Source organism: Clupea harengus, chromosome 23, assembly GCF_900700415.2.
Source record: "Clupea harengus chromosome 23, Ch_v2.0.2, whole genome shotgun sequence".
Lineage (NCBI taxonomy): Eukaryota > Metazoa > Chordata > Actinopteri > Clupeiformes > Clupeidae > Clupea > Clupea harengus.
The window spans coordinates 8047714-8058045 of record NC_045174.1 but is presented as its reverse complement, the minus strand read 5'-3'; the positions used below and the strand labels follow the sequence as shown (position 1 = coordinate 8058045).

At 45.5% G+C, this 10332-nt stretch overlaps 1 protein-coding gene across 2 annotated transcripts in view; it reads right to left on the bottom strand.

Moving 5' to 3' along the window:
- Positions 1 to 10332, bottom strand: part of LOC105888767 (dynamin binding protein) — a 52297-nt gene extending 41965 nt beyond the window's left edge. The window contains exon 1 of one of the 2 annotated variants that reach the window (XM_042703342.1): positions 9963 to 10332. The gene's annotated coding sequence lies outside the window, so the exon portion shown is untranslated. The remainder of the gene's footprint in view (positions 1 to 9962) is intronic. The other variant, XM_031561706.2, reaches the window with a different exon arrangement.

Sequence of the window (10332 nt, the reverse complement as noted above, 5' to 3'; positions counted from 1 at the left end):
CAAAGCTGCTTTTAGTCTAACAACATTCCACCAAGAAGTTTAATGTCTTTCTCTGGCCGGTCGACTTGTGGTCAGATCCGTCCGTGTTTTCATCGATTTGTTTTTCAGCCTTCGTGCGCCATGACATCAGTGTACTCCGAGTCTGCCCAATTCCGTCGCTAACTCTGGTCCAAACAACTCTGCAATAAACAAGCCTCAGCCCCACCTAGGGACCGTTCTGGCGGAACCATCCGAATCAAACCCAGACTCCGAACTGACCACAGAACCAGCCCTCTCTATTCCGTCACTTTTCATTTCCTCGCCAACGGCCCATTCTTCTGCAAGGTGGTCGTTGGATGTGAAATGTATTTGGAACAGTCCATTTCTATGTTCTCATGTCTAGAAAGAACAGGAATGACAGCAGTGTCCTACCAGAGAAACCCACAGAGGGATATGATGAGAAGGGTGGAAGGACGATCAGTGTAAACATATGGTGCTGCTGAGAGGAAAATTAAGACATAGAGAGAGAGATGGAGATAGAGAGAGAGAAAGATGGAGGGAGAGAGAGAGAGAGAGAGAGAGAGAGAGAGAGAGAGAGAGAGAGAGAGACTAATCTTATCGGTTCCTCAGTTAAACCTCTTAATTCCAGAGCCCTGCAGTTTTCTGCTGCAGTTGGTCCAGCGGGTCAGGAGATCAGTGTCTGAAAATGTAACCCCGCCGGAACAGACACACAGCAATCAGTCCAACTGCACCATCCTCTGATCTGGGATCAGTGCTTGGCATCACTCCTATAAGACAAATGGCTGGGATTACGGATCCACAAGCAGTCCTTTTCGCCCAAGGCAGACTCAACATGTGTCAGCTGGTGGTAACGGTGGTGGGGGCTGAAAATGCTTCCACAAAAGCACCCAGCAGATTAGCTTTGGAATAGACACAATCTGTTTGTTTTGCGGGATAAACATTTATTTTCTTAGTGACAGTGGTTCTGTTTGTCTAAATATTCCGGACTGTTGCTCGACAAAACGCATGCACTCTTTTGGGAACCTCTGCAGAAGACATGCGCAGTGAGGTCACTGGGGTCACTGGGAGAAAAACAGCGGAAAAAATCTCTGACCCATCTGTGTCTAACTCCTGGTACTGCCATTGCAGTCAGGGCATGTTCCTTGGGCAACCCTGACCTCATGACCCATCTGTGTAATTGCATGGCACAAAGTGACACTTTTACGTAGCCGTGCAATGCATGATGGGTAGGTTATTATTCAGTCAGCTGGCTGAACTAAAACTGAACTACAACCTACTGTGCAAAAGAAAAACAACCAGTGATCTGTTCAGAGAAAGCACAAAGACTGGATCTAATGTTGAAACCCATAATTGGTCATTAATGGATTTTCCTTAATTGGAATTGGAAAAATTCCACACACACATATAACACAATGTTTAGACAACCCTTGGCATGTCCAGTGTGACTTTAGTAATGTTCAGCCAAGTTGGGTACAGCCATGTCGGGAGTCTCGGGAGCACAGTGAGCTTTATTTAAAACATAGCATCTTCTATTCATCTGACTGATAGCATCCACAAAACACAACATATATAAACTACTTTCAAAACATTTCAAGGCAGTTAGGCTACTCAGAAATCTCCAGAGTTGATTACATGCATGCTTCCATGGTGGGTTTGAATTGTATTCTATCCACATGTGTACGTAAACATGTCTGTCTTGACAAGCCATTTGACAAACTTATGATTGTCTGACACTAATTATTTTAGGGTGTACAGATATGGGCTATCTGCATGCAATTGCTTTGCAATGATGACATGTTTTGGTTCACGTAAACAAGACCTAAGTGAAACCAGCATGTTCTGTGACCAGCATGTTGTGTGACATTCATCAGTTTTTAGGTTTACGTGCGTGTAAACTAAAGTAGTGTGTGTGTGTATTTATATACAGGACTCGAAGTAGAAAAGTCGCAATAAATAGCTCAGCTAACAGAGGCGAGGCCTTTAACTTTCTCCAGCACTCTCAATTCAACCACACACACACACACACACACACACACACACACACACACACACACACACATACACTCACTGTCACTCTACTCTCCACAGCTGACACAAGTACACAAAGGAGCAACTGTGTCTGAGACAGGTCATCCGTCCTCGGTGTGCTAGTGCCAGCTAGTCAATGAGAGGGAGACTGTGTGTGTGTGTGTGTGTGTGTGTGTGTGTGTGTGTGTGTGTGTGTGTGTGAGTGAGTGAGGGAGAGGGACAGACAGAGAAGGACAGACAGAGAAAAAGTGTGTGTGTGTGTGTGTGAGTGAGTGAGAGAGAGGGACAGACAGAGAAGGACAGACAGAGAGAAAGTGTGTGTGTGTGTGTGATGTTGCACTTGGTATGAAATCCCAGGTATAACTAGCTTTATGGACTACTAATTATAGCAACAAATCTAGCACAGTGGATACCTTCAAACAACATGTGACAGATAACTGCAGTGGATGAAGACTTCTAGACATATGGCCTTGTCTGGTCTGACAAGGAGAGGGAGGGGGGAAAAAGAGGCCCACAGAAATCCATGTTTTTTTATTTACATCCTACTTTCTTACTGATAAGACATGATCCGAGTCTCCTCTGCTCTAGTTGCCCTCTGTCTCTTTCAGTGGCGTTTCAGAGAGGCCCTCTGGCATTGGCCCAGAGTCTAACTCGGACCAAAAATAAACGCAACGAGAAACATCCACCCTGGCTTCCGCCCAGAGACTATACCGATGGAAACTCTCCACGGTTCAGGACATGACAAACCAACCCAGCTCTGGTTCTGTGAAGACTGCTTTAGCAATCATATAAAACACTAGGGGGTTAAGTGTATGGATCATTAAAGGACCTAAAAAAAAAAAAAAAGATATGAACCTCAGCATAAAACTCCTAGCAAGAACGGGCCAAAGAACTCTGACGTGGACCTTTTTTGCCAGTCAAAGCTCCACTTCTCATGCGTAGCCTACCACACACACCACAGGTTAATCTCCAACTGAGTCAGGAACAACACTATGCCCAACTTCCTTTTCTGTTCCCTAGGGTTCTGTTTTCACGTTCAGCTCCTCTGGATAATATCTAGATACGTTCAGGGTTGTAGTGCATGTCCGAAAACAGCTTTATTCTCTCTCTACTTTCCCTCAGCTTGGTAAAATAGAGGTGCCACTCTCTCCTCTCTCTATCCATCTTTGCCAGGGGACTGCGGTGGCATGACTGAGACGTCTCTCTTCCTCTTCTCTTGTTCTCCCTATCTGCTTCCCCCCGTCTTGTTAAGACTCTCTCCCTCCCTCTCTCTGCTTCCCTCGTCTTGTTAAGACTCTCTCCCTCCCTCTCTCTCTTTCCCTCGTCTTGGTAAAATAGAGGTGTCACTCTCTCCTCTCCTCTATCCATCTTTGTCCAGGGACTGAAGCCTATCTGTCCCTCCTCTCTTTGGCAGAGGTTTCTGGGGCACAGATGCCAAAGAGCGGTGGGTGAAATCCAATCTGCTGACAGTCCGCTTTATTTATTGAACAGGACCAACCAATCCTATGCCAACAAAGGCTGGGTAAAGGGGGGGTGGGGGGGGGGGGTTGGGGGTATATGGAGGGCATCAGTGGTACCTTTCTATCCAGCCCCCCCCCCCCCCCCCACTAAACTATAGCATGGACCACCCCGTAGCCCCCGAAAGGCACACATTCAGCCCCTGGAAGCTTCTTCATTGTGCACGGGGGGCTTTTTTTGTAGTGGTAGTTGTTGGTGGTTTTTATATGAGTCACGGCATGTTTACTGTAAAGGCATTGTGTCGCACTATGCCCTGGTGGCATGTTACAAAGTTGCTGTCTCCGCAAAATTGTATTGAGCTCTTTAAAAAAAAAAAAGAGGGTACAATCAAAGAAGCGTCAAGCCATGGATCGTTCCAGACAGACGGGACATTATGTTTGACGTGTCCTTTTTTCTCTCTCTCCTCTTTTTTGAAGTTACACTATGGAAGTGGAGAAAAGGTTGTGAAAGGGGAACCAGCCACCATCACCTGACACGGATCGAATGCCAGGGGCTTGGCATCAGCAAGTGGGGTATGCCATGCCTCATAGATAAGCACAAACCATTGAACAAAGAGCAACCACACAGGGCCAGTATTTCATATTCAGACACCAGTCTATTAGTGGTCAGGTCAAGCGATACCAGATACCCAGGAAAGTCATCTATAATGCACGCAAAGATAAACCAGATAAACTACCTGACTTTTTTTTTACCGCTATAAAGAGAAGATGGTTTTCTGGGTCCCTATGCTGTTACTTATGGAACTCTACTCTGATTGGGTCATTGCTTATGGAACCCAACTCTGATTGGGTCATTGCTTATGGAACCCTACTCTGATTGGGTCGTGTACAACCAAGTGTTTTGGTTCCTTCAAAGCCCCTGAAAAAGATGATGATGAAATTAACGAATACTGGTGTCTTGATATATCACAGCAGATCTGAAGATCTGGACAAACCTGAAGAGCTTGACATGCTACACCACTGCAAAAGCATTATCTGAACTACAGAGAGTGGCTTGCTTCATCTAGTCTTTCCTGTTAATATTTTCAAAGTATGATCAAGAACACACAGGTGGGCCACAAACGGACCAGTATAGTGATGTTTGAAATCAGGAATGCAGGGAATGGCAAATTCTAACTTGGAAGTACAGTAGGTCCTGGATGGGCCTCTTCCCCTCTGCATGCAGTAAGCATTTCACACTAAGTCATGATGTGTGACAGACCTTTGATTTGTGAAGCGTGTTAGTCCAACATCAGGATTCACTTAAACGCTAGGAGCACACGCGCATAGAAATCCTCCACTTCATCGCGCAGGGCTGGTACCTGGCAGTGATGGGGGAATTTCTATAAACATGACGCAAGAGTTCCCTCAGAGGAGGAAAGGACCAGAAAACACAATCACGCACCTCAGAGACTGTTTGAGGCTCATTTTCACCATGTCACACATGAATGATGTTATGTTGGATGACCCCAGCTTAAGTCTCTAATTTCATTATCATCTATCCTGATTCTTTCTATTTCTCCTACAGATCAAGGATCGGCTCTCTCCACGTGAGCAAAAGAAAACCTTGGCAAGTAGTTTGCAGATCTTTTCCAAGCTCTCCCTACCTCCCACCATTTACACACACACACACACACACACACACACACACACACACACACACACACACACACACACACACACACACACACACACACACACACACACACAGTCAAGACATAACACATTTCTTCTCAGAATTCCAGTGTTTCCTCATTCCAATCTCCCCCCATCGTGCATGTCGATCCTTTGGGCTTACATCACACCAGAGCAGACAGAGAGAGTGAGAGAGAGAGAGAGAGAGAGAGAGAGAGAGAGAGAGAGAGAGAGAGAGAAAGAGGGAGGTGCACTCTGGCAACTCAACATGGATATCATTCCCCTTCTTCATTTTTATTCATTTCCCTCCTTTTCTTTTTTTTTGGGAGGGGGGATGAGCTATGGCACAAAAGGGATGGAGTTAGGATAGTGCCCCCCCCCCCCCCCCCCCCCCCCCCCATCCAACATAAATATTCTGAGCATTGAGTTTGCAGGGTTACTGCGTCGGCCAGACAGACACGGTTACTATGGCGACTGGCTGTGCTGGCCAAGGCACTCACTCCATTCCATGGGAGGGAAGCTGAAGAGGTGCCCCAGGGAGGGAGGTGTCTCCCACTCAGACACAGAGCCCAGACTGTGCGCCTCACGCCTCAGTCCTCGCTCCTTGGTTTTTCCTCTTCAGGAAAACTTGAGTTTTGCAGAATGCCAAGCAAAATAAAAAAAAAACTCTTCAGCCTCAGTTCCCATAGAAACATCCTTATATTTCTCTTTTAAAAGGAAGGATGATGATAATGGTTCAGCCTGGATGTATTGACATGGAGGCAAGGGGGTGGGGTGCTGGAAAACAACAGATGCTGATCTGCGTTCTCCAGCACTAGGTTGTGCAATAGTTTGGCTAGTTCCCTAAGATAATGTGAAACCCCAAAAATGAACAGTGAACGGCCAGTTCTAGAACACAACACAGCTATGAGGAAGTGACTTCAAGTCCTGCGCACGGCATGAAACTACTTCCCACGACCCCGGCGGTGTGTCGGAAGACTTTTTGTCACCGGTGCGTGTGCTAGTCAGATAGCCGTGACAGCCAGGACCCTGTTATGACTAAAGCCTCCAGTCACGGCCACGGCCTGCTCACACTGACATATACAAGCCTCAGCACAGGCTAACAGAGGTGGAAAATCTACGTGACCTGAATAAAACAGTGTATTTAAAGTCCCTCTGGTATTTTACAAAACGTCTCAGTTTGCTAAGCAAGGTGCTAAGTGAGGTTAGAGGTTCTTGCTAACTATTTGCCAGACTTAGCCATGATAGGTGTCCACCCCCATCTCATTCAATGTGTTGCTTTATGTTCAATAATTAATCTGCCTGTCTCTTTGGAAGTTTCCTTATTGTTATTAACATCAGCATCAAAGCTGAACATGTTGGTGTCTGGCTGCAGATTCCAGGAGGCTCACAGAGATCGTTCGTTCCCTCGCACCATCTATCGGTAATCTGTCTCAGAAAATAAAGACAGATGATTGGATTTCTCTAATAAAATTGCTGCTTCCAACAGCTCTAATACAACCAGGCTGTCCGCCCTAAACTGCATAGTGAAATAAGCTGGACTGTGAAAGCTTCATGTGCCCCTAACTCCTCTCTCCTAAAACCAGGAAAACAAAGAGCAGCGCCTATTCACCAAATACCATGATGTCCATCTCAGGTCTCAGTTAACATCACATCCCATCCAGCTCTTTGTCGTCTCAATGCTCCCATGATGCATGTGGTCTTATAGGATTTTGCAAAGGTAAGCAAGGCCTGAACTTCTATTCAAACTGCCTAACCAACTGCCCAGTTTTCTTGTTGGAAAAAAAAGCCTCTCTTTTGGCATCTCACAGTGTGTTCTTAACCTACCCTGCACTCTGTTTGAAGATGAAAAATAGTTCTTCTAGGCCCTGAACCAATAAATTAGGACCCTTTCCTTTTCATCAATACACTGCATCTGCATTAGTGTGATTCAGACTGAGTAGCACAGACCTCTTTCAAGATCTTCTGTCTCGTCATACATCCTTTAGAGCAGACTTTGGCTGAACCAGTTGTGTTTAATTGTGATTGTGCAACACAATATGCACTGGATTGAGTCTCCCAAACAATACGTTTTTTAACTGAGCCTCCAGTAAAATATGTATTTGATTGAGTTCGCCTGGAGGGCTAGATCTGCTTTACATGCATTTCTGGGACTATTCCAGTCGTTCTGCCCCAGCGTGGATGAATAAGCTCAGCCAAGCATAGAGAAAGCATTACAAAACAATTGCTGTCTGATCTAGTTTAGGTAGGAGCCCAGACCTCCCTCCTGCTCTACGTTTAGATAATCAAATGATTCTCTTCGTCTGACGCCCAAATTATTTCTCTCTCTCCCACGCACAGTTTTAATGAACTGTATAACATTCTTGAGCAGGAACAATTCCACGTTCCCAATCAGAGTAACACAACAAATGCCACATATTTCAGTGCAGCTCACGAGAGGAACAGCTGAATCGCCGATCGGGTGATGCCAGCTGGCTGCCTTTGCCCAAACTGCGGGGCACAGGAATGCAGGTAGCAAGCCATCAGCTGCCAAGGACACTTAATACCTCGCTCAAGGCAATAGTGGCTAACTCTCATCATCGACAAGCAGCAACGGTGTATATGCGGAGAGTGTTGAAGTCATGACCATAACACTGGAGAGACGAGAGAGTATGTTTTATAGTCACCCAAATGACTGTGCACCAGCTGTGTAAGGCTACAAGAATGCCAGAGCTGAGTCAAGGCAAAGGAGTCCCATCTGTTAACACACACACACACACACACACACACACACACACACACACACACACACACACACGTGCACACACAAACAGACTCACTTCTATCATGATCTAGTACATCACGTTTTCCTGAGAGTTTTGAAGGGAGCATTTTCTCCAGCTCTGTGCAAACTACAGTGCTTGGGTCAGAAGAATGCATGGAATGTTCCTTAACCTCTTTTTTCTCTCTCTCAGAGACCTGAGTGACCCACCATGTTTTTTTTCCCTTCTTCTTCTTCACATTACATGAACCCAGCCTGCACTGTACAAGCATTCCTTCACATCTGCCTCTGGACATAATTTCCAGCCTGACTGCACACATGGACACACAATGCAAAATATCACCAACCCGACCGCTATCCTCTACACCCTCTTCATGTCCTGATCACTGTGTGAGCCCAGTGAGTGATAATTAAGGGGGCTGTACGATGGGTGGCTAAACTACCACACTGGAAGTGGAAGTAACAATCATCGGAGTAAAATAGATGGCTTTCTGGACAATGACTTCTCTCAAATGACAGTATTAGGTGATAAGCCCTATGATAACCAGCTGCAAATGGATGGTGTTCTTTTTTAAGTGAATGGGAACTGAGGTACGGTGTAATTTGAGTGCAGTTTAAGTCAGCACCATGCCTCATGCAGTGTAGGAGGTAGAGTAACTACTAGGCTCAAATGGAGGCCTCAGTTTTCCATATTCTTCATTTTACGAGTTCTGAACACACCAACTCACATACACACACATAGATGTACATGTACACACACACACACACACACACACACACACACACACACACACATACGCCTTCAGTGTCAACCTGTGCTGTTACAAGACACCAGAGTGACCCATCTATAATTTAAACCCTCTGCAAACCCATCCCAGAATCTTCCTTGATTGTCCCCAACGTGAGTGCCCAGTCTGGTACACAGGATTCAGTCTCTTTCGGCAGAACCGAATGAGCCTGGGTGTGCTTAATTTACTAATGGGGCCTGAGCGAAGAAGAGATGGTGGGCAGTAATTAAGGCAGGACAGCTGGCTCAGTGGGGGCTTTGTGTGCATCTAAGATCTGAGATCGTTTTGTGCCTCTGATATATGACTCAAGGAAATGGGTCAAGACAGACTTGGCAAAGTCAAGTTGCTTGTAGTCTTCAAATCTTGACAAACAGAGAGAGCAAACATTTAATCCAAAACCAACAGTAGGTTTACTTATCTCAGATTTGTAAACAGGATTATCAAGGGTTAGCTCTTGATAACAAAATGGATTTAGATGAAACCGCATGTTAGGTAGCCTAAGTTAAATACAACAAGAAAACAGCCCTGGCTGTTACTGACGAATAATAGGCTGAAAGGTTGCCGCCGCAAAAGTATTCACAAGCTTGCATCCCGGGGGCGTGAATTCTGTCGCTGTTTTCTTTGCATGTGGCTTCATGCTGCGAGACAACTGACAACAATTGCTGCGGACAGGTGACAGGCTATGAGCACAGCGGTCCCGTGACAACCCTCCTGCTCCAAGCAGCCGAACGTTACTCAGCTTCCCCAGTGACTCTGTATGACACAAGGTCTACCATACATTATTCACGCTACACGGCTACAGGATACAAGCAATACATGAAGGGTGTCCAATGAGCCACCAAAAGCAGTCTGTGCTAGTTGCTTACTACGATAGAACTTCATTGCTATGAATGTGCTAAATGGTCATATTATCGAAAGAGGTGGTGTTTTCAAACAGTACAGATAAACTGTGATTTATAACACTGATATTGAAATGACGAGCCCCAATCAAATAAGGAGATCGAAGCCTAAATGCACCTTTGAAGACGTAGCAATCACTTTCACGAATGCCTACATGGTCACGATACACAAAGTATCCAAGGACTATACACTGTTTGTTTTTATGTGAGACTGTATTCTATACATCCTCTTTTAAGTTGGGTAAGAGATCTGCCTCCGTCTTCGAACATGGAAAGATTAATGCTAATAATTTAGGCTAAGTGAAAGTAAACAGGAGGTTTGACTTTCTTCATTGAAATGCACAAGCTATCTTACCTGTGTTTGCAACAGGAAAGGTCTTCGACGAGGTTCTGCCGTTTAGGCTAGAACTTTCGCTACCTTGTTGATGTTTGGGCGTCAGTTTTCCCAACTGAGCAATTTCACGTCCTTAAAAATCTCTGTCATTATTCAGGGTGTTCGCTTGTCTCTTCTACAGTCGAATAATAGGTTTCTCTTTCCTTCTTGTTAGTGCACTCACACGCTGTTCATCAGTTGTCACCCTCGGTGGGATCAGCTGTCATACCGATAGAAGATTCAGAAGGCTGATTCTCGACTGCGCTCCATCCATGCTGACATCAACACCACCACCCCTTCCTGACAGGGACCTTAACCTCACCAAGGGGCTGGCCTTTCCCTGCCTGATGGA